Source organism: Meleagris gallopavo, chromosome 8 (genome assembly GCF_905368555.1).
Source record: "Meleagris gallopavo chromosome 8, MGAL_WU_HG_1.1, whole genome shotgun sequence".
Lineage (NCBI taxonomy): Eukaryota > Metazoa > Chordata > Aves > Galliformes > Phasianidae > Meleagris > Meleagris gallopavo.
Window position 1 is genome coordinate 27722779 of NC_139411.1, and position 22345 is coordinate 27745123.

The 22345-nt window shown below is 38.5% G+C and overlaps 1 protein-coding gene and 1 long non-coding RNA gene across 7 annotated transcripts in view; one reads left to right on the forward strand and one right to left on the reverse strand.

The window, feature by feature from the left end:
- Positions 1-22345, forward strand: part of ATRNL1 (attractin like 1) — a 435859-nt gene that overhangs the window by 242709 nt on the left and 170805 nt on the right. The window lies entirely within an intron of this gene.
- On the reverse strand, positions 1271-13914 carry LOC104912035 (uncharacterized). Its single transcript, XR_002117301.3, has 3 exons — positions 13220-13914; positions 12694-12815; positions 1271-5226 (listed from the first exon to the last, which is right to left on the reverse strand). It is a non-coding gene; the product is annotated as an uncharacterized LOC104912035 (long non-coding RNA).

Below are 22345 nucleotides of genomic sequence, written 5' to 3' on the forward strand. Positions count from 1 at the left end.
GTCATTCTCTCAGAAAGTAAACATTTTCTACTTTCTCTTTTTCTCTTTTTCTTTCCCCAAAATAATGCTAAGTTTCTCTAGAAAGCTTGCTTTATGTGTAACAGTATATCATAACATCACTTCTTTCATGTTTAACTGTAGCTTAGTTGCACCTAGTATTTTCTTAGGCAAATATAAGAATGCGCACTTTATCTGCCCTTTATTCAGAGATTTTTCGGAAGACAAAGTAGCTGTAGGCAAGCTTTTCCATGAGGAGCCTCTCAAAGTAAGTGATAAATTCATTTTCTTATAGTATTATTCTGCCAGAGAACAAAGGAAAAAAGGTTTTAATAGGCACATTAATTCAACTTATATCTCCCTTCCTTTGTCCTCCTGATTTTGGTTATGTAGTGTTAGCTATGGTTTTCCCCATTTTCTTTTCCTCTCACATCTCATACATGTGTTTCTCCTTTCTGTCCATTTCTATTTTTCTTTGGTTCTATTTCATCAGTACTTGAGTATGCTCTTAAGAAACACATCACTGCTGTGTTGTGTTTTTGTTTAAATTGGCACTTCTAAAAGGTTAAGCCTCTGTCTTTTGGCTGTTATAGTTGAACTCTGTTGTCAACAGAATTTCTCTAGATTGATGACTCTATATAGTAATGCTTTGCCTGAGTACACTGTTGGTATATAATAATCATTAAAGATTAAACTACATCTTGAGTGTGTAAATGACCATACAAAGGGTTTAGAGGATTGACAGTGCAATGCAACTTGGTGAGGTGGAGGAGAGAAATTGCTGCAGTGCAGTATTAACATCTTGTGCCAAGAGAACACTTGCCCTACTTCCCAGGGACTATGTGGGAAGTGAAATGGGAAACTGGGGATGATTAACCACTCTAAATTTCTACATGAACATATAGGGTTCACCTCAGATAAACCTAGATTGAGTGTGGCCATAACAGATGGGCTATGATTTCCAAGTTATGTAGACAATATCCACACAAAGTGTAGGCGTGAAACAAGCAAGTTCCGATAGGGAGGGAATTGTAGAATAATGCCCATTATGTTATTTTGTAACAGGGATATAAATAACTTAAAAGCATATACTATTTGAAAATGTTTCAGATATCAATACAGGTCAAATATTATAAAGTATCTGCCAGTGGATCTGTAAAGGATATACCTTTAATTCTCCAGAAATATTTCACTGGCTGGAAGCTGTTTGAAATAGAAGAAATAACTATTCAGATCCCTAGATGGTTATTTACATTTGACATTTTTTTAATTTAAAAATATTTACAAGTGGCATTTTATTAATGCTTTTAATTTTAAAAGTTGTCTCCTTGATATTGGTACACAGAACAGAATGTGGAATAAAGCAGGAATTAAAAAAGCAAACTGTAATACATGGCTTAAATAAGAAAAAACAGTTGCAATTGCTTCACATGAACTTCAGACACAGCTGGACACTTAAGAATATTTCTTTGAAGTAAATGCATTTTTGGAGGAGTACAGGTGAAATAGAAAATGCAGAAAGCTCTCTTCCCATCATTTTGTTTGATGTTAGAGACAAATCTGTAGGCTGTTATCTGTTTTATCCATGTGTTTTTGCCCACAGTTATCTACTTCTGCAATTTAAGCTGCTTGAATGTAAAAATTTATCTGCCAATTTTGGTGTCTCAGTGACTATCCTACACATGGAGAGATTGCATTCGCAGGTGTGAAAGGCCAGCTGAGGCTGGCAGGTGGCTTGTATTGCTTTCTGGAGTAGCATGCCTATATCCACTGAAGAAACCAGTGCCCCAAACTTGGCTTAGCTTCCAGATTTTACATCATGGGAACTGGGTATTACATAAAGTAGCATAAATTGAGAATAATGTGATGCAAATTTTTCATCATAACTACTTAACTTTGTATGTCTGTCTGTATATACAGACAGGTATTCTGTATTGTTAAAAATGCAAAATAAGCCTGTCATCCAAACCAACAACAACAACAAAAAACACACAAAATGAGTGGTCTGATTGTCAGCAGAAATATCCATAACCACACATATAGCCTTCAGACAGTACTTCAGATGTCAGAAAAATTTTAAGTGTGGTTTGTGTAGAGATTGCCTGACTATGTGTGAGGAGATGTGGTAAATGAAGGACTGCAGTACTCACTTTTACACACTAACCATCAAAGCGTTCTCTGTTCCATTCAGGTGGTGGCTTTACTTTATTAATATTGTTTTTTGGAGAATAGACCAAAAATTCTCAGGGGAGTAAGTTCTGTGGCAAATTTTGCCACTGTAGAATAACAGTTACGTTTATCAATACATCTAAAACAAAAACATCTGAGATGTCCTCTTAGTCAGATTCTATCTATAACTATGCACACTCTGAACATTTTATGTGTTGACATGATTTCCAGTCATGGTGAATTTGGTTGTAGGTTACTGAAGAAAATAGGCAATAGTGCTTATTGGTCTTGTTTAATTTTTTTTATTTTTTTATTTTTTTAGTTTTAATCTGATCATGTAGTGGTTCAGAATGATTCTACAATGCACTATGTGGGTATACATTCATATATGTATTTTTAATGACATGGCATTTTTTAAAAGAGCACGAATGAAACTTACCTGTGCATCAGACATTGTAATACCTGCAGCAGTGTTTTGTGCAGTTCTGTATTACTTTTGGCATATGCTTCTTCTAATTCTAACCTCTGAAATGAAATCTATGAATATTTGTTACAGATTTCACAGCTTTCAGGTATTTTTTGGTACTTAACATTTTAAGTTTAACGATAATTGTCATTTTTGTTTTAGTACAGAGAGTCAGTCTGTGTCAGATAATATTTTGTCTTGTGTCTCTTAGAAAATGAATAGTTTGAGACACACAATCTTGAAACCTTCAAAATTTGCATCTGAAAACTAAAGATCTGTTTATCCTTAAAACGAGATGCATGTACCAAAGGCAGCAAATTCCCAATGACTTCCCTTTGCTGCCAGTGTTCGTCTGCTTACTCAGTTCCTCTTATCAATTGCCCAAAACTGAAACCAAGTTTCTTTGAGGTTATTATAAGACAGAGAATTATGTATCATACTACTGTCCCAAATTTATGAAAATACATGTATAAGTTCCTAATGACGTCCGTGAGTATTGGATTTTGCTTCTCTCTCTGGACTGACGCCCTCACCACCTTTCACGTCAATATCAGACATACTTTCACATATATTACAGACAATGATAACAGCACTATAAAAAAAACACTGATGTCATTGAAAATGATCACATTATTCATTGGTAGGCAGGATGCTAACTGTTATTGTACTCTTTGTGCCTCTATTGTAGCTGAATGAAATGTTATCGTTTAAGTTTCATAAAATGTACTTTAACATACAGTACGTGAGTTAAGAACAGATCTACCCAGAAGATAGGCACTGATATATACATACGAATAACTCTTAAGTTTGGGTCTTGTTGGGGGGAAGGTTTTTTTCATCAGGTGATTAGATAGGCACAAAACGTTTCGTGCCCTCATTACAAAATTAACTAAGCGTTATATTGCCACCTGGCCATCTGTTGGGATACGGTGGTTGTTATTTTCAATGTTTTGGCTTTGATGATTTTTCTTCCAAACTTGTGATTCACTTTTCATATATTATAAAAAAAGGCATATTTTCCAATGCATTGTACTGCTATATTCTGTTTGCTCACTGCTAAATACACAATTTTACTGTTTGCTCATGGAGGGTAACTATCACTTTTTTAACATATCATTTTTATATGTTGTTCGAATCCTTATAAATGCACCATTTTTTCTTCAATGCTCAGTACAGCCAAGCCATGCAGTTATATTTTCCAGGAATCAGACTGAGTTCACTCACATCCAAGATGCATTATCCATTCCTGTGCTCCACACAACTGTACTCTCACCTTTCCCACATCCTTCCCCAGCTGTCTGTGTGTTGCTGTTGTTATTTGCATGGCGGCAGCATATACTTAGCTAACCTTAATTGCACCAGAATGATGCTGTGATTTATTTATTTAAAATTAGTGGTGTCAGAAATTGAACTAATTTTCTTTTAGTTATTCATATGGCATTTCAGATTTTTTAAAACAGAGCAATGTGTTGTTCCTCTTGTTCTTAGAGACATACACAGTATAGAGATTTAGGTTCACTCTATGCCCTGTTATCTTTGAATATGATTTTGTTGTCTTAGAGAAAAGCTGAGACAATATATATCACTGTAAATCTATATTCTTGTGCAGGGAATACTGCTTTTGCTATTTCCTATGCTTTTTTTTTCTATGTGTTGCTTTTTTTTTCTATTCAAAACCATGCTTTAGATTTACACAAAGAATAAGATTGATTATGATCTTACTGAAGATAACCAGAAATCCGGAAGCAAAGCCAGCATTTCTGCTTACTACTCAGAAAGAAAAAATACTGCAAATGGTTTATGCAGGAATTACATTCACTTTGTTCACACATCTGAGCTCCTTTGTTTTTTGAGGATTACACAAAGTGAACATATGTGGAATATTGCTACCAGCTTGCATTGTTTGATAAATCAATGCAGGCAGAAGAATGCTGGTGGCAGAAAGGCGAGCGTACGGGTGTTTCATCTGGTTACAGCAAAATCTGGGAATTCTACCCCTCTTGAGCAACAAATGCCAGTAGGATTAGGAAATACACTGTTGAATGAATGTGCTTCATGTGTTAAATATCAAATATTAATATTAAACATATTTGGCCGTAACTTAAAGGTTTCTATTCTGTGATTTCTATAGATCTTTTGTAGTGTATGTACACAGTAGATACACAAGCAGAGAGGTTTCCATTCACAGAGCCGAAATGTGGAGCTTTTTTGCACAGAACATCTGATTTGTACTGAGAGGCTTTTATATGCTTGTAGACTGTTCCAGCTGTCTTGTAGCTTCCTGCAGCACAGTAGTGGTAGGGGTCAGGCTCTGTCAGTTCAGACCTTTGCTGTTAGGCAGACATGGGCTGGTATCGTTGCTCAGGCTGTCAGGACAAGTTTCAAACTTCAAGCAGTTTCCTGTCACTCTGAATGACCAACTCTGGAATATCACTGATGAGAGGAACTGTGACTATTTCAAGGAATAATACCTAATGTATGACTTCATAGAGTGTTCTCATGAATTTTTGCCTAAAGAAACAGAGGCAATGTGATCTTTCTCTTCTTCCTGTGTCCTCCTAAAATTTGTAATCCATTGGCCAGTGCGACACATACTGGACAAGAAAAGAAATTATAAAATGAATTCAGTTCTACAAATGTCAGGAAAGTCAGTGGCATAGGTAAAGGACAGAAACCCATCCTAGTTCAGTCATGGAGTGCGGACCAGACTGGCAAAGAGAACACTGGGGAATTTGTTATCATTAAAGGAAAGCGAGGAATCAGCAGACGGAACCCACACCCCCAAAGGAGACAAGGCTTTGATCATTCTGCTTTAATATAATTTTTGTGTTTCACCTTTTACTGTCTGTCCAAGTAGAGGACCTTAATCAGACAATATGTTGCAGTATTTGGTGGAATATGTTTTACAGGTTTTTCACCTGCAAGAAATAAGAGAGTTCTTGCAAAGGATAGAATTACTTCTGTTTTAACTCAGATTCTTCCATTTGTATAAACAAAATTCCTTAATCTGTTTTCATTAGAAATACATGCTAGCACTCCCATTTCATTGCATCATAATGGCAACATTATAATCTCATTTACTTTGGGGCTTCAAATTCTGTGAATTGGTCTTAGCCTGCATTTCTTTGGTATTCTCAATAGTTGTTTGCTGAGAGGCACTGTCAGCATCAAAGCCTCTACAGATAGCTTAACTTGCTGCTGTGATTTCCCTGCATATATCATGGTTCTAGGACATCCTCCTGCTTATTCATCTGGGACTTCTCTTATTCATCTGAAAGATCAGAAGGAATCTGGAATTAATTCAAATTCTCATATAGTATTTGGAAATATTTAAGGTGCTCTTAAATTCAGCAGCTTTTATTATCCAAATATTGTAAACTTCATGAAAAAACGCTGGACTTGTTCTTTTTTAATAGCCATCAGATTTAGCAGTTTTATATTTTCCACGAAACTATTTTTCACTATATGGTCTATCGAGTTTTTTCTTCCATAAAACATTATTATGATGACTCTATAGATTCAGAAGCATTCAGCTCAACTTTATCCTTAGTAATAAATACTTGTGAGGAAATGTTGGATTTTAACATAGCTAACTTTTTATGTCACTAGCAAAATACTATTGGAAAAAGCACAATATCCAGATTTGTATTAGCAAATATTATATGCTAGAAGAGAATAGCAACAACCATCAGCCCTAAAGTGGAATTGAACATCAAAGAATGAACATGTTCTTGCATTTGTTGTTGTCTGATGTCTGATGCTCAGTGTTGCTGACATCTGGAATATTTCTCAATATGTTTGTATAATGTGTTTCTCTCTCTGTTATTGATCATACATCCATTTGCCATGCAGTCAGATTTCCCTAAATGTTTGGAGCCTCAGATTAATTCTCTCTTCCTCTCTCAAAGCAGCAATTTTACATTTGTTAAAATTTTCCTCAACCTACAGTAGAAAAGAGTCAAAAGTTCAAGGGCAGCCTGAAGACAACAACCAAATGGAACTCTTGTTCATGGCTTCATTTCTATTTAAGGTAGACTAACTTTGTTTTATTGCTCTCTGATCAGATCTTTAAGATAACAGAATAATCTTGGCACAAGTTGACTATGATGCTTCATATCTGCCTGTACAAACGGAGTAACAGATAAAGAAGTGTGATTCAGTACAGTAGGGAAAGGCAATAAAAGTGTTGATATTCAATAAACATATTGTTCAATTGCTTTGGACTACTGACCTCCTGGGTTCACTGAGGAATCTTCTCATTGACTTCTGTGAATGTAGATTGTCCCATCTTTCCATTGGAATCATTGCTATGAGAGGCACCCATCTGGCTCTCAGCTTTTTAATACAGAGATTATATATAAGTTTAGAAGCTATATTAATCCGTTCATTTAAATTCAGTGGAGACATTTACCTGCCAATCCTAATTATTTGTACCTTAATATTTACAGTGAGTATACAAAAGGTACTTAAAACACTTGGAGTAATAGATTTCTATTTATAATTAGATTCCAGCTGGGAAGCATTCTCTGTTACAATAGCTAGTATAGTTTGTATTTGCAAGTATTCAGAGTAACTCAGTTTAATGCAGTTTTGCAAGATATTAGTTTGTTTTACTATGGCTAGTTTTAAGTTGCTCTGAAACTTTCAAGAAGATTTTGCTTATTCAGCTACTTACTTTTTTTCCACCCCATTGCTGAACTCTCACGGGACAGATAATCTACAGAAGCCCAGCAGCACAGCTACTGTAATAATAAGCACTTAGATTCCCCAGATAGATTTTATTTTAAGCTACTGTGACACACAGTGCTCTTGAATAAATGTTTTTATTTAAAATGTGTAATTTGTACTGAAGTCTTTCATAACAGAATCATTGAATAATCGTAAGATGGGGCCCTGAACTAGTAATAGAAAGGTCAAGAGAATATGGTCAATAATTATGTGATCACGTTGCGATTTCGGGCAGCAGGCTTTCTACATTGCCACTGTTTATCAGGCTATTTTATGTGATGGACGGAATTGTAGCTGACGCAGCGTGTGTATTAGATCTCTGTCAGGAAGCTTTAATGCAGAACTGTATTCCGATAATGTGAAACATAGCACATAGAGAGTCAAAACAAATGAGTTCACGTTGGCCATTGTTGGGTTGGAAGTGGGGACTGTAGCAGCTTTAAGAACAGATCTGAATAGCGAAGATCATGATTGCTAAATGATTACAATCGTTTACTGCCATAGGCTATAAAAATTAAAAAGGTCTAAGTGCTTCTTTCAGACAGAGATGCAGAGACTAATTTTACATGAATGCATATCCTAACAAGATTAGCTGGCTTATTCAGGCGTATGAATTGCACTTCTGTTCTTTGTGTTAAACAAGCTTGTACCATCAGAGCCACTTGGAGCTTATCACGATCTCAATCATGCCTGCATTTCCACTCTTCTCTCCCCCCATTCTAATGCTCTGACACTACATCTCTGTGTTGTTTTTTTTAACCTATTTTCACATGAACAACATGAAATTTGTTATCTGAATATTTTCCTCAAATTAAATTCTTAGATTTCTGCACTGATGCTTCTTTAATTTCAGTGCATGTTTTTCTTCTAACAACTCTCTATATACAATGCAAAATGAAATCATAATTTAGGAACACTATGCTGACTTAAGAATGGCAAAGATCTGTTTTTAACAGTATTTGCTTTGTTTCTGTATTTGCTGTATTACAATTTCAGTGGTACTCATAGGATAGCCTTTGTTTCTACTGCACTTATGCAACAAAGAAATCTTTTCCTGTCAAATAATTAAAGATTTAATTTATATGTTGGATAATCTATTGATGGTGAAAATAACTAGATTACTGCATGGAAAAGATCAATTCTTCAGAAATTCTTCAGCTTTTCAGAGAAAACTCAGTGTGCTTCATTATATTTTATGAAGAACTCTGACTGAAAATCTGTTGAAAGCATTAATGCTTTTGTCTTTTTAGATAGATGGAATATTCTGTAAAATATCAATATTTTTAAAGAAAATGAACAGAATGTTGGGGGGGAACAACAAGGCACAAACTAGTTTTTGTTGGATCCAATCCGCTTTTATGACAATCTTCCAAATGATGCTCCTTAGAAGCAATCCAGACATGCTTTTGAGGTGATGTGTTGATGCGTTCTCTAAGTAAGGTATAACAATTCAGGTCACATTAGAACCTTGTTGCCTGCTCCATGAAAATGTTTTTTTTCATGATCAGCAAAACACAAATTGTGCTGACTTGGATATCAGCGTATCCAACTTGTCCCCTACGGATGGTAAGTCAGTAAAGCACACCTGTGGGCACACTGATGTCCCTGTTAGCCATAGCAACACTTCAGTATCTGTATTGCAAAGCCACACACAAGGACTTCTGATGTGAAATTTGAAGTCAGATGTTCAAAGCTTAAAACAGAGACCTGGCCCCTTGTAGTACTCTTATAGAAAGTGCAGTCTTGCAGCACACAGGTGAATGGGCTTTGTAATAGTTTCAGGAACAGAGGGATCACAAAAAGCTGATCTTGTTGACTAGAATGAGGGTGCAGTTAGTCTTTGGACTGTGGTGAGAAGACTGGGTAATTCAGAGAACAGGAGGCACTGCAAGCCAAATCCTATGCATAGGATGAAAAATAAGTGCAAGAATAGGATTTAAACACTTTCTTTAATTTTTTCTTTGCTATTCTGCTTGAGATCCTACAAACTGTTTAGGTGAAAAATATATGGGCTGAAGAGAAGGCCTCCAAGGGATTCAGGCCCAGCTTGGAATAGTGCTCAAATACTGCTGCTGATTGTCAAAGCCTGGGTCACTTACAATGAACAAATGCTTGCATGAACAGAGATACCAACTCGCATAGGGCTTAGGACTGGTTTTCTTTCTGTCATGCCATGTGCCTTCTTGCTCTCTGGTGGCATTCTCATTTACTCAAGATTTTCCAAGGAGGGAATTAAAAATATTAAAAATATGTTTTTCTTTATTCAGTTCTCTCAGTAAACAAGTTATCATGAATGCTGGTGATGAGACAGCTGCAGTAAGAGACACATATTATTACTTTCGGTACAGCCCCGTGCTGACATGGGTCTACTGATTTGAGACAGAGTTGTTTTGTTTTCATGAAGCTGCACTGCACCATGAGTATATTTTGCAGAACAGAACATATCTCTGAATCTTTTGCCAGACTTGAGCAAATGTCTTATTACAGCATTTGAGGAAAATAAGCATTTTGTTGCCTTATGTTGCCTGTTGTGACACGTTTAGATAGTCATCTGAAAGCCAGATTATTTTCAGCAAACAAATATGTTGAAAGAAGAATGGAAATTTGTATGTTTTTTTTTGGAAGTAATATTTAACTGTGAGGTGGGTCTGCTAAGGTCTGCCCAACTGTGTGGAAATAATTTTTGTTTAGCATGACAATGGCGTTTCCTAATTAGCTGGTATAAATGTTCCCTTTATGTTTAGTTGTCTATCTGCTTGCTTGGTAACATAAAGGCAATCACATTCGAAGTTCTGAATAACCAGCTGGCTGCTTTTCAAACGTACAGCCTTTGAAATTGATTTGAAGATCTTTTGTGCAGTAAAACAATTGTAAATTGTTGACGTACTGATGACACTGCACATACTGCTTTTCTGTGAAAGAGCAGAATCAATTATTTTTCCTTCCACAAAGTGAATCACCAAGATGTAAACCTAAGCAAGATCTTTTCTGGCTCGAGTAGTAACGTTAGATTAGGCGGTGTTTTCCAGAGCTGACATTCATGAGACAGATTTTCTGTTAGCTGATTCATCTTGTTTCTCATACGCTAATTTATTTTAACAACTTAGTGATATATTTCTAATTCACATAATTAATGTGGAGCATGGTTATATTGAAATGTATTACTTGTATTGACATTCTGCAGTGGAGTTAAGAACTGTCTGTGTTTGGAAGCTGGAATGCATATTTAGACATTCCCAGGTGGCTTGAGCTACTAAGTAGAAGAACAGTGTAATTAAAGTATGGCCACCTAAAACCACTATATAGTATGGCCACCTAAAACCATTTTACATGGTTTATCATTCCATGTAAAAAAGAGCATGGGTTTGTCAGTAACTTATTAAGCTGCTGAGCTTTTTCATGATTCCTGTCCTGTGACTCTATCCTCAGGTATAACGTAGCATTTCTCTTCTTTTGATGCTCCAAGTTATTAAAAAGGTAGAAAATGAGAGTGAAATCTTCCTTTGTGATGAATATTGTTATAGACTTCCTATGCCTTTTTCCTTCTTAAACCTATGCAAGCTTTTTTTTTTAATATATGCTATTAATCAAAGTTTTCAAACTAAAGTCCTGCTTACTGATACTCATTAGGGATAGCTAACAAAACATTTACCTAAAATACGAATGAGCAATTTCAGCTCAAATCGTTTCGAAATTGGTGACCAGTAGTGTTGTGAAAAACCAAGTTATTAACTTCAAAGATTACTGAGCTATGTCTGTATTACTTGGATGAGCTGTACCCTCAATACCTCTTCAGAAATATTCTGTACTGATTGCATATATGATTCCTCCATCCTAGGAAAACATATACAGAGCTGAGAAATCTTGAGGTATTATTTAGGTTAATTCTCACTTAAAAAATATATATATATAAATAAAAAAAGAAGATAGTGGCCTTATTGGACTACATCTTATTATTTCTTATTTATAAGCACATAGTTGATAAACAGTTTTTGTTTCCAAGTATGTTTAAGGTCAGCTTAGGAAGAAAGAAAGGAAAGGTGAGAGAGAGAAGTTTGTCTAGCATAAGCCTCCTGCTCCTGATTTACATACCATATGGTTCCTCATGTTCATTCTCACTGGATGATTTTATTTGGATAGACAGCTGAAACATCAAAAAAGTAACAATGGTATTTGCACAGTGTGAGGCTTCTATTACTGCAGCTTGCCATCCATTGCTCAGTTCACTTCTCAGCTGAGCAACCTGAATGCAGTATAAAGAGAGAAAGCTGGCACTTTCTTTATCACAGTATTGAAAAACAGTTCATTGCCATGCTCGCTTTCCTTCCTTGAAAGCAATTCCACTGCTTCTAGCATCACCTTTTAGCTTAGTGGCCTGAAAAAATACCCTTGGGCAAATACTCTGCTGACTCTCAGTAGTAATTTCTGAACCCAATCTCCAACTGCAACCTGTTAACTTGGATTAGAAAGTCCAAAAGTGCTTTATTTCTAACAATTCTCGGGAAACTTGACAACTGTTTGGAGGAGGGAGACGTGAATTTGTGAGAGCGAATCCAAGGCAGCTAAGCATTCAGCTGGTCTGTACTCCAACCAGGCACCCCATTAGGGGATGTGTGAGGAAACCATCAGCATAACCCCAACACCAACCAAACAAGGCGGTCACAGACTGGCAGCAGTATGTGCCTTTTGCCCAGCTAAAGTGCTAGGGAACACAGAAATTAGGAGAAGGAAGTATCCTGAGAGGTGTTAGTCATAAGGTGGAGATGAGGGTCCTGTTGGGGGCTCTGTAAGGTGGGCAGAGCCTGTGTGTTTAAGGAAAGATAAAAAATCTGTAGTATTTAGAGGAGATTGTAGGAGATAGGAGAAAGTACAAAAAAGTCTTAGTCTTTCCTCTCTCCTGCCTCCACTTATTTCTCTGGGGACAGCTAGCAAGAAATGCTTTCCTCTCTGCACCTAAGAACCTGGTGGAACTTTGGGATAGAATATTAAAGGCATCTGAATCCAAATGCTCAAAACCATTCAGATCTGTAGGGTGTGCATAGCCATGGATAATTTGATAGAGTTTCCAGGTATGATTTGGACTTCACTGAAAATACTTGGAAGCAATGGACAGGTGGTTCTAAGAAATGATGTTTTCTAACAAGGAAAAAATTAGAAATCTTTGTAAGGAGTAGAAAAAACCTGTAGGTTAATCATTTTTGTTGCATGAAGAAAAACAAGCTCTAGGGGTAGAATGAGGTGAAATGAAAGAAGGGAATCTTTATATAGCAGCATAATTAAACCATTAAAGCTTATGCTGAAGTCTAACTGGGTACGCAATTAATTTCATTTACCTGTAGAGAGGCTCAGGTCTCCAGAAGGTGTCAGACCAAAGCTTTTGATGCCCACTAAACTTACACAGAGAAATACTGCTTTGCAAACATTTGCCACTCCGAGTTTCAATGCTGCTTGTCAGCTGAAAATTAATAACATCCACAAAAAGTTGCTAAGTCAGCATCTCTGGGAATTCCTAAACTTATATTAACTGAACAGTTTTTTTTCTTTTACATATACATTACTGTGCTTTTCCTTACATCATTTAGGAAGACTGAATAGTACAAAATGAGGTAGCTGTGTTGTTATCCAAGTGTCTTAAATACAATTTCATAAATTAGGAATGCTTGTTCTGGTTGGAAGTCAATAAAATTTGGACTTGCTCTACTGGAAATTGAGGTTGTAAGCCTAGCAGTGCTGGAAGTGGATACTGTGCAACCAAAGCACTCTGTATTGTAAGGTAAGGGAAATGAGATCAGTAAGAGGGGCTATAAGTGGACAGAGTAATCAATAACAGTCAGTGCCAGAGTTGAGAGAACTCCTTACCTGCAGCTGGAGGACTCCTGTCTTCTAAACCAAAGGGATGGATGGCAGTAATAGCTGCATTATTGTTTCCAGAGATGTAGTTCTGTGCCTATGATGACAGAAAAAAAAAAAAAAAAAAGTTTAGTAGAGGCTTGGAACATTCTCAGGCTTCAATTCAACAAAATGTCGACAAATATAGCACAGACTCATAATTCCACAACAAAATAAGGAGGGACATCCTTGTGTCCCACTGCAACTTCTGTGCAAAAGTCCAGATTGTATCTCTGTCACCTTAGTGAGCACTAAATTCCATCCAATGAAAATAAGCACTCTTTGAGTTGGTAATGATGATGGATATATCAGCTATTTAGGTTGGACTCTATGTAACGAAATTGCACGCTTGCATTGTGTAACTCAAAATGTCAGGATATTTGATAAAAATTTCTTATTTCAGATATTTAAAGGAAAAAAAGACTCCAACATGACACAGATGTTTATAAGCATTTTAATCCAATCACCTATTATCTAACAATGCAGTTAAGTTTCATTTTGCCAGTTAGAGTACTTTTGAGATGTTTGCATCGCTGTGTTAAAATTGGTGTACTGAGAAATGCTTTGTATATTGAGTCAATGCCGGTGATCAAATTAAGAGTTTATTTAAGTTTCTGTGAAAAGATTTTTCTTTTAACAGGAACTGGTGGTACTCTGTTAATGTGTGCATTAAAAAAAAAATAAGCTTACATTACTGGAACGTAATTTTTTGCAGTTTGTCCTAAGTACTTGGTGTTCTTGGTAACGCAGAATATATAAATATATATATATATATAAGATTACTAACATGTGCAATTCTATTAGTTTCAGTAGGTCTAGTTAGGTATTTACTTCCATGTTTTAGGATTGCTGGCTTAATGAGCATATACAAATCTGGATTAAATTAGTTTTATTTACGATCTGAAATGTCATTTCAACCAGAGATAATAAATCTGTTGATGTATCTGTGAGGAACAGCTAGAGGGGCTGCTCAGCAGTGGGAGGTGGGTCAAGACTGCATGTGTGGTACCTGCACTGGAGGAGCAGAGTTGGGCTGGAAACCATTACCACTCCAGGAGCCTTCAGACCAGTTTTAGTCTGCTTTTCCATGTTGGGCATTCCTACAGTGTGTGCAGCTCAGTTTTCTAAAGCACCCATCATAGTTCTGTATGCTCACAGTCCCATTGGAACGATGGCATTTATGGTGCACTCACAAAGCAGAATTCCTCGTTTGGTTTCCTCCAAAGAGCATAGTGCACTACTTCACCACAAAACTATCCAAGGACAGAAAGTGGGTACAACAGAGCAGGAGCTTCAAAATCACATTACTGTGTTTCAGCAAAATGCTAATGCTACTTTCTTTATTTGTTCCCCTCTCTCTGTCTTGCCAGCTTCTTTCTGATTAATGCATGTAGAATAGTTTGCAGTGCTTTGTGTCTGTTTGTGTCTCTTTTAATTTAGAAATAATTTGGGGCATAAACTGTTTGGTTTGGTTTGGTTTTTGTTGTTGGTTTGTTTTTTTTTTTCAGTTTTCACCTCTTTTGTAACATTTAACGAAGTGGTAATAGTAAAGATCAGCATACACAGAGTTCTTTGTAGCAAAAATGGTTTTTCTTTTTTATTCAGAAGTGTAATTGTTTTATTATATTAAAGTCATTTTACTGTGAAAAAGTTATTACAGATAGCTGCCAATAAAATTCTTTTTAATCTTTGATTTTAGCTATGAGCACAAAAAGAAGTCTTTATTTAAAATTTGTTTCATAGAAGGCTTGAGTATGTGCCTCATAAAATTCTTCCTGGACTGCTATTCTATATGCTTAGCTTCAGATTGCAAAGAATTTTGTCCTGAAGTTATAAAGCCTCTAAAATAGGGACATAAAAGAGTATCTAACAGACCATTAACTACAAGGGTAGTATCAAGCATAGCTTTAATGACATAAAGATCTTTCAGAAAGTTTCAGTACTCAGGGATGTGAATTTTATGTGTGGTAGTCAAATATTTCTAACATGGATGTAAGGGAGAATTAAACAAAAGGAAAATATTGTTATTTTTCATTTCTCCTACTCTGAGTGAAATATAACATGAAATTGCAATCAATATACTTTGCAAAATTACTGTTTTATCTTCATCAGATGTAGCTGAAAACTGAAATAAAGAAAATTGTCAGAAAAGTGCTGTTAAATATCTCCGGATCAATTTTAAGATGTTGGATTTTTGAAAAACCTCAAAAGATGATGAAGTGTTTTTGTATTTACCATAATAGTATGCTAAATTCATTTAAGACTCCGAATGTTCTCCCCTATTTCAGACCTCTTGTCTGAAATAAAAGCAGACAATACGCAACGCTGGCTGCAGCTTTCAAATGGACCTCAGATCATCCGTCATCAATGTCCATTTTCTACTGCACTTAGTGAAGAAATGAACTGGTCACTATAAAAATGCCTCTAATATGGCAGTTTCAGATATCATTAATCTCTGTTCCGTCTGCTTAAAGAGAATACGCTCTTCTAATTAATAAGAACATTGTTACAAACCAAGCAGATGAGCACACAGATTTATCGTGTGGGCTCTGAAAATAACCTCAACTCTGTTGATATTCTACCGCTGTTTGCTGTATTATTATGAATTCAGTCAACACGTTTCTAACTTCTTCATTTAGTGTTTAATCCACCAAAAGATAAACAAGCAATTGAAAATCAGGCTATTTTAACTGGCTGGTGTATAATTCATCATCTTTTGCGCCTCAGTGATTAATGCTCCTTTAGGAGCATTAAACCATAAGACTCAAAGCACTTTACAGCAGTAGATAGATATCATATCATTTTACACAAGAAGACATAGAGGTCTGATTGTACTAATTATATACGGTGAATAAGTTTAGTTGAGTGCTATCAACTGAGGCTTCTTCTTTCCTTCCCTGTGTGCGGTCTCTCTATTGTACTTTTTTAATTCCTCCCATTCTTCTCCACTCGATCACTGTTCTACTTTCTGCCTCTCCTCCACTTAAAATGATCTCTGTTTGCTCAGGTGGTAGATCCTGAACAGTAGTGAAAACCCTGAGTTAGGAATTTTAAACTTAGCATTAATAACTTAAAGAAAAGGAAAGAGCTTGGAAAAATTTGTTTTAGTGTTGATTTGCTCAGCTGTCTCACATCGTATATTTTTTCTTCTCTCTGTTACTTTATTATTATCTGGTTGGTTGGTTTGTTTTTCTTTCCATTTAATTTGCCAAGAAATAAAAGGGCTATATGGGAACTGCTGAATCACAGCCTGAACCTCTGATTGACCACCTGAGGTGAGCAATGAGTCAGCCCTAGGAGCACAGGTGAAGACAATTCACCTGTGCTACCAGAAGGGGTAGAGCCTTGCTCCTCCTCTCCTAGATCCCATTTAAGAGTACCAAGGAGGAAGGATCTCTTTTTGGAGATTGCTCCTCTTGCAGTCTTCTCAGTGAGCTCAGAACAAGGGTAAGCTTTCCATCATTCTTCTTTAGTGTGATAACCTGTTTAGCCTAACTTTCTTGTGTATTTCTTAATTATAAGATCCGTATATTCATTGATTATAAGGAGAAAATAACAGATAAAATACAATAGATGCTCAAGAAAATTAAGAGGAAGTATTCCTAATACATATCCCTTAAGACATCTTGTTTAACAAAGACATCAAATGAACCATCCTATTTTTTATTTTTCTACACGTACCTCAACACTTTAAAAAGGTATAAGTAAAAGCATCTCATACCCCAAGTGGTATGAAGAGTACTGTCAACAAATTCTGGCATGTTGCCTGAAAATATTCTTAAGTTAATAAACCTCAAACCCATTACTTCAAAGGTGAGCTGTTCTGCTATTCTTGGCAAGGTCTGTAAGTCACATTTAAGTCTGAAGCATTTAGCTTCAACTTATATGAGTACAGATTGAGCCAAAAAAAATTGAGTTAAAACATTCTGAAAATACATCTTTTATAGGCATAGTTATCAAAGAAACAACTGAAGCAGTCTAATCCAAACTTCTTGAGGTATTTCATAAAATATAAGGAATCGCATCCCTTTCTTTTTTTAAAGTCAGTCCATAGTAAAATAAACTTGAATGCAGCATCAACTATAAATTTTGGGAAAATATGATATAAACTTAAAGAAAATGTTTTAGACAAGATATAATAAAATTTATTGTAGCCACACACATACAATTTAAGATTAATCTTTTTTATGTACTAGACTTTATTGTTAAGATTAAGCAACCAAACTGTTTCTAATTCTGCAAAGATCAGTTTATGCAGTAGCATGCTCATAATTATCATCACTTCTGAATAATATATCTATGTATAAGCACCATTTTAAAACAAAGAGCAAAAAGAAACCCAACCTTTTGCGTTCTCATGTCTCACTTTGTAGGTGTCAACGGTTTACGGGCTGGTTCGGCCCGGTTCCGTGACTAGAAGGGCGGAGGGATCCGCGGATCCGCGCCCCCGGGAAAAAAAAAAGAAAATAAGGGACCCCGAAATAATTGAAAACAGTGGCAACAATCTGAGGTAAAACAAAGTAATTTACTAAATACGGTATCAACAGAATTTTATAAGGAGAGAGAATGTGAAATTGATGGTGGATCGGCCTTACCACAACGCTGAGATGAGAAGCGCAGGCAGAGAAGCGCAGGCGAGAAGCGCAGGCAGAGAAGCGCAGGCAGAGAAGCGCAAGCGAAGCAGCGCAGGCAAAGAAGAGAGCATCAGGTGACCTTGCCGGGAGTTATATCTCCTCGCTGACCGCAAAGCCCCCTGGGGAAACGTAGCTGCTCTTCTCCGCTGGACAGGCACCCGGAACTTGAGCATCAGCAGTCAAACCCCCAGTGCATTGCATGATGTTATGATGTGGAATACTGATAATGAAAAATCATGAAACCATGACATTCCACCCCTTATTCCACATCACTACATCATGCTTAATATATACAAACAAAATATAAACACACGCACTAGGAATTACTGACTGCACTCCCTCAACATCAAGTTCCCTTGCGGTACACATTGAACATCCCCGTTTTCCTGCATCACCCACCAAGTGGACCCAGGTCCCTGGGCAAAAACAGTTCCACGAAGAGGTTTGTCCTTCTCAGAGGCTGGAATAACCCAAACTGCCTTTCCCAACATATTCTTTACATGTACAACAGGGACTTTATCTCCCTCTACGGTATGTAGGGAGCTGGACTGGGTTGGACCACCACGATTGATAGATCCTCTGGTATTGACTAACCAGGTGGCTTCTGCCAAATGCTTCTCCCAGTGCTTAAATGTACCGCCTCCCATTGCTTTCAGCATAGTTTTTAACAACCCATTGTATCGTTCAATCTTACCTGAGGCCGGTGCATGGTAGGGAATATGGTAAATCCACTCAATACCATGACCTTTAGCCCAGGTACCTACAAGAGAATTTTTAAAATGAGTCCCATTATCTGACTCAATTCTTTCTGGGGTACCATGTCGCCACAGGACTTGTGTCTCAAGACCTAGTATGGTATTTCGGGCGGTAGCGTGGGGTACTGCATAGGTTTCAAGCCACCCAGTTGTTGCCTCCACCATGGTGAGCACATAACGCTTACCATTACGAGATCGTGGCAAGGTGATATAATCAACCTGCCATGCCTCCCCATATTTGTACTTTTGCCATCGCCCTTCCTCCCAGAGAGGTTTCATTCTCTTGGCTTGTTTAATTGTGGCACACGTGTCACAGTCGTGAATGATTTGCGCAATAGCATCCATAGTTAAATCCACCCCTCGGTCTCTAGCCCACTTATATGTCGCATCTCTCCCTTGATGGCCTGAGGTCTCATGGGCCCATCGGGCTAGAAATAATTCACCCTTGTTCTGCCAGTCCAGATCTATTTGGGCCACCTCAATTCTGGCAGCTCTGTCTACCTGATGGTTATTTTGCTGCTCTTCAGTAGCCCTATTCTTGGGCACATGGGCATCTACGTGACGCACCTTTATAACCATATTCTTTATTCGGGCAGCAATATCTTTCCACAGGTCAGCAGCCCAAATAGGTTTACCCTTTCTTTGCCAGTTGTTTTGCTCCCACTGCTGTAACCACCCCCATAGAGCATTTGCCACCATCCACGAGTCAGTGTAAACATAAAGCATTGGCCACCTCTCCCGTTCAGCAACATCCAAGGCCAGTTGGACAGCCTTTACCTCTGCAAATTGGCTCGATTCTCCTTTTCCTTCAGTGGCCTCTGCAACTTGTCGTGTGGGGCTCCACACAGCGGCTTTCCATCTGCGGTGTTTCCCCACAATACAACACGATCCATCTGTGAATAGGGCATATGTCTTCTCATTTTCGGGTAGTTCATTATATGGTGGGGCCTCTTTAGCACGTGATATCTCTTCTGCTGGCGGTGTTCCAAACTTTTTGCCTTCAGGCCAGTCCATGATCACCTCTAGGATTCCTGGACGGTTGAGATTTCCCATCCGCGCTCGCTGCGTAATCAGCGCAATCCACTTACTCCAAGTGGCATCAGTAGCATGATGGGTGGAGGGACCCTTTCCCTTGAACATCCAGTTCAGCACTGGCAGTCGAGGTGCCAGAAGGAGCTGTGTTTCTGTACCGATTACTTCGGAAGCAGCCCGAACCCCCTCATATGCGGCTAAGATCTCCTTCTCAGTTGGAGTGTAGCACTCTTCAGACCCTCTGTACGCCCGACTCCAGAATCCCAGGGGTCGGCCTCGGGTCTCTCCTGAGGCTCTTTGCCACAAACTCCAAGTGGGACCTTTCTCTCCAGCAGCAGTGTAGAGGATGTTCTTCGCATCCTGTTCCATCCGTACTGGCCCCAGGGCCACGGCACGGGCTATCTCTTGTTTAATCTGCTCAAAAGCCTGCTGCTGCTCAGGACCCCACATAAAATCATTCTTCTTCCGTGTCACCTGATAAAGGGGGCTTACAATGAGGCTGTAGTTTGGAACATGCATTCTCCAAAAACCCACTACACCCAGGAACGATTGTGTCTCTTTCTTATTAGTGGGTGGAGACATGGCACTGATTTTGTTGATCACATCTGTTGGGATGTGACGACGGCCATCTTGCCACTTTATACCTAGGAACTGAATTTCCTGGGCAGGCCCTTTCACTTTGCTTCGCTTAATAGCGAAACCAGCACGCAGAAGGATCTGGATTATTTGCTCTCCTTTCTCAAAAACTTCCTTTGCTGTGTTGCCCCACACGATGATGTCATCAATATACTGTAAGTGCTCAGGAGCACCTCCCTGTTCCAGTGCAGCTTGGATCAACCCATGGCAAATGGTTGGGCTATGTTTCCACCCCTGGGGCAAACGATTCCAGGTATACTGAATGCCCCTCCAGGTGAAAGCAAACTGTGGCCTAGATTCTTTGGTCAAAGGAATGGAGAAAAAGGCGTTAGCAATATCAATGGTGGCGTACCATTTGGCTGCCTTTGACTCCAATTCATATTGGAGTTCTAACATATCTGGCACAGCAGCACTCAATGGGGGTGTGACTTCATTCAGGCCACGGTAGTCCACCGTCAGCCTCCATTCTCCACTGGCTTTACGCACTGGCCATATGGGGCTGTTAAAAGGTGAGTGAGTCTTGCTAATCACTCCCTGATTCTCTAGTTGGTGAATCAGCTTCTGAATGGGGAGCAAGGAATCCCTGTTGGTGCGGTACTGCCGTCTGTGCACCGTTTTTGTAGCAATCGGTACTTGTTGCTCTTTCACTCGTAGCAACCCCACGGCAGATGGATCTTCTGACAGGCCAGGCAAAATAGACAACTGCTTAACACCTTCTGTGTCTACAGCAGCTATTCCAAAGGCCCATCGATACCCTTTGGGATCCTTAAAATATCCCCTTCTGAGGTAATCAATACCAAGTATGCATGGAGCCCCTGGGCCAGTCACAATAGGGTGCTTTTGCCAGTCTTTACCAGTGAGGCTGATTTCGGCCTCCAACATAGTCAGCTCTTGGGAACCTCCAGTCACCCCATGAATATAAATTGATTTTGTCCCTTGGTGACTCGAGGGCATTAGAGTGCACTGTGCACCAGTATCCACCAGGGCCTTATATTTTCGTGATTCTGATGTGCCAGGCCATCTAATCCACACAGTCCAATAAACTCTATTATCCCTTTCCCCCCCCTGGCTGGGGGCAGGGCCCCTCTATTTGTTACCTTCATTGTCTGCAGCAACTGGAGCAATCACCTTTTTGGAGAAGTTCACCTTGGTGGTTGATTTGTCTTGTAACTCTCTTACCCGTGCTTGAAGTACAGGAGTAGGTTGTTTATGCCACTCCTTCATATCTTCTCCATGGTCACGTAGGTAATGCCACAAGGCAAAACGTGATGTGGTCTTACTGTTGTCACTTGCTCGAGCAGGAGAACGTCTTCTTTTGATGGCTGAGACATTAGATGCCACCGGCTGGGAGGAAATCAAGTTGATGAGCCCCTCCAATAGGCTGTTTTGGGAATTCTGGTCCCCATTTGATGTATCCGTTACCTCCACGGATTTATCAGCTTCAGGCACGGTTGATAGTTTGTCTATTATATCTTCTTGTTTGTTCTCCATTCTGTCCAGCTTTTCAGCTACTTTTGTAATGGCTGAAACACAAGCTCGCAGAGGGCTTAAATGTAACTCAAAGTCTTGAAGTTTATTAACCAATTCACTTATAAGGGGTCTTCTTTCCCCTCTGCCATACATTGCTGCAAATGTGCTGGCGTACCTTTCTGGTGCGGTCTTTGTGAATGTACGCCACATGTTTGGTGTACACCTGACTCTCTCGGGATCATGCTCTTGGTCTGGCTCGTCAGGAATGAAATCGGGGCTATGTAGCATTTCCACCACAGCATATTCTCTTAAATAACAGATGCCTTCTTCCATATCAGCCCATTTCTTTTTCTCAGGCATCAGATCATCTTTGAAGGGGTATCTTTCTTTTACAGCTAACAACATCCGCTTCCAGAGGGTAAAGGCCTGGTTCTGGCATGTACTAATACCTCTGTCAATGGCTGAGTCCCTAGCAATGCCACCCAGTTGGCGAGCTTCTCTACTATCCAGCCACACACTGTTGGCCCCATTGTCCCAACATCGAAGTAACCAAGTGGCAATAGGCTCGT